Source organism: Grammomys surdaster, unplaced genomic scaffold (genome assembly GCF_004785775.1).
Source record: "Grammomys surdaster isolate TR1022 unplaced genomic scaffold, NIH_TR_1.0 126118, whole genome shotgun sequence".
NCBI lineage: Eukaryota > Metazoa > Chordata > Mammalia > Rodentia > Muridae > Grammomys > Grammomys surdaster.
Genome location: NW_021620926.1, coordinates 5,618,330 through 5,621,040, shown reverse-complemented (window position 1 = coordinate 5,621,040; position 2,711 = coordinate 5,618,330). Strand labels below are relative to the sequence as shown.

The window sequence follows — 2,711 nt, the reverse complement described above, 5'->3', positions numbered from 1 at the left end:
CCCCTCTCCTCTCCTCTCCTCTCTTTCAGATGTCATATGTAGATACCCATACACACTTCCAAGCTCCGGGGTTACAGGCATGGGTCACCACATTTAGCTGCAGAAGGATCTAGCTCTTGCATCCACTGAGCTCAGTCCTCGGCTGTTCCCTCCTAGCTCCTCTCTCCTCCTATTTCCCTGAGGAAGTCAGGCACAGATCTGCTTGAGTTTGGATCTGGTATGTTTCTCAAGACCCCACGATTACTTTTACCTCAGCACTTTGGGGAGTGGTGGGGCTTAGCGACGGCCCATTGTGTCACAGCAAGTTGCTCCCAAAATAGATTGGGTCTCTTCATTTTTACCTCCTCCACTGCCCACCAACAGACATGAGGTGAGCGGCTTGGCCCACCACACATCTCCACCATGACGGGCTGCTTATAATCGGCCCCAAATCATTGCGACTAATTAATTGATCATGGCCTGGAAGGACTGAAGTCTCCAGAATTGTAAGCCAAAGTAAACCATTTTTTTTTTCTTTCCTGTTGTCTCAGGCATTTGTGATGGTGTTTGAACAGTGACTGGTATATACACCCTCTTGTCCCACCACTCTGCTCCTCTGACATAAAGCTGGCAGGTGAAGATGCATGCCCAGGCAGGAAACTCCTGACAGCCGAAGGTCTCTCAGAAGAGATGGCTCACCAAAAAAATGGTAACTCACCTTGCAGTGGGTAGGAGGATTATCAGTTTCTCAAACTTTAACAAGAAAGGTCCCTCTGCTTTATAGGGAGCACCAAAGTCACTCGCAGACTGAGGAAGGATGGTGACTTTGAAACCGGAAGAAGTCTCAGCGAACATATTCACACCTTTGCTGTTTCAAGTGCTGAGGAGACAAGAACACGTCTGACATGTGATCTGACCGCTCTAATGAATAGCCATGGGGTGAGATGCTTCGTGAAGACAGTGTCTGAAGGTCACAGCTGCTACTGAAATTTCTTAAACACCTTAGTATATAATTATCACATGAGCCACACATTGAACTCCTGGATACATACTCATGAGAAATGAAAATCCTGTCTCTGTACACAGACCTATGCATGGCATACTGGGGGTATACAGCATTTGTTTAGCATGGACTGAGAGCCCAGGGTTCCCTGATAGCTCAGCAAAACCACAGGTGTGCCACTCATGACCTTAACCAACATCCACAAATAAAGGACATCTACTAGTCAGTTGATGAACAAGGGGAGGGTTATCTGTTCACTGGAAAAATGTAGAGTGATAAAGACAAATGAATCATTTGAGACACATTAGGGTACAAAGAGTCAAAAGCACGGTATCTGAAGGGTCATATCTTCCTTCCCTCTACATATATGAACATTCCACAAGAGGCAAGCTCATTGGTGCAGAAAGCAGCTCGGGGTTGCTGGAGTAGAGAAGGGCTAGGTGGGGTGTATAAAATGGTTGCTGATGGTTAGGGCCTTCTTCTGGGGTGAGAAAACTCTGCAATGGGATGGTGGAAGTGGATTAAAAATGCACTAGCTCGATTAAGAACTTTGCACCGCTGAGTCATATGGCTTTTGAATGATCTCCCAATAAAATGGTGTTTTTTTTTTTTTCTTTCAAGCAGTGAGACTGTGTTTGTCATCGGATGCCCAGATGCCCGGGCAGATGTGAGGATGGTAAACCACTTAGCTTCAGGGTGTACAGCTTCCTGTGTTCATGGTATTACCACCTCGGTTCTTTGAGCAGCTTCCTGGAGGTGGTGATTTCTGTCATGTGCAAGGCCAAGAGGTTGCGACTCTGTGATCAGCTTCTAGGCTGAATCTGGTTTAAGGCGGGAACCTTGCAACAGTGAATGTCCCCTCATTTGGTTTAGCAAAGGCAGTTTGTCATTCTAAATGATGTTTCTAGCCAGGAGTTCTTAGATCTAGAAGAAGAAAGTGTGTGTGTGCGCATGTGATTTTTTAAAACACAATATTCTATGAACATTCATCCACTATTATTATAGCTTCCTTTCTTCACCTTGGGGGGATGAAGTGGTGACAAATGTTTCTGCTGGGCCTCTGGTCTCACACACTAGCACCTGGTGAAGACCTCAGGCTCAGCACACCATCTTTGCAAGATCTCTGAAAACAGCACAGATCACACTCTGGTACACAGAGTGTGTATTCCTTAAGTTTATAAGTGACTCCTTAAGTTTGGTCTCAAGAAGCTTAGACCTGTGCAGTTGAGGATGGCCCTGAACCTCCGATCCTCCTACCTCACCTCCAGAGGCTGGGATGACAGGCATGGACACCAAACCATGTCCAGTGTAAGGGTTGCTAAAGCTCTAACCCAGGGCCTTAGGCATGGTGGGAGAGCACTCCACCTTGAGCTACACCCTCCTTTATTTCTACATCTGCTTCTGAGGATGATCAGAGACTGCAAACATCTGATCAAACATTGAATCTGAGTCTGGAGTTATCTAAATGGCTAAGTGCTAAGGGTTTAAAGTTTATTTGGTAAGGTATTTTATTATTTGTCATTGAGTTCCAAGATGGCTTTTAAGGATAAAGCAAAGTTTGCCACTAAGGGTGTAATTTTAAAACTAAAATTTGTTTTAGTTTTGCTAACTAAAACAAAGACTATATTTTAGCAATCTAAAAAGTATTAAGTTTTTTTTTTTTTACATCTTATATTTTACATAGATGATGTAAAATTCTGGGTGATTTGCTATGCATAGCTGAAATTGA

At 44.3% G+C, this 2,711-nt stretch overlaps 1 long non-coding RNA gene across 2 annotated transcripts in view; it reads left to right on the top strand.

Moving 5' to 3' along the window:
- Nucleotides 1–1,572, top strand: part of LOC114611637 — a 24,597-nt gene extending 23,025 nt beyond the window's left edge. For both annotated transcript variants that reach the window (XR_003709870.1, XR_003709869.1), the window contains 2 exons: nt 531–688; nt 764–1,572. This is a non-coding gene — a long non-coding RNA (uncharacterized LOC114611637). The remainder of the gene's footprint in view (nt 1–530; nt 689–763) is intronic.
- The last annotated feature ends 1,139 nt before the right edge of the window (nt 1,573–2,711 follow it).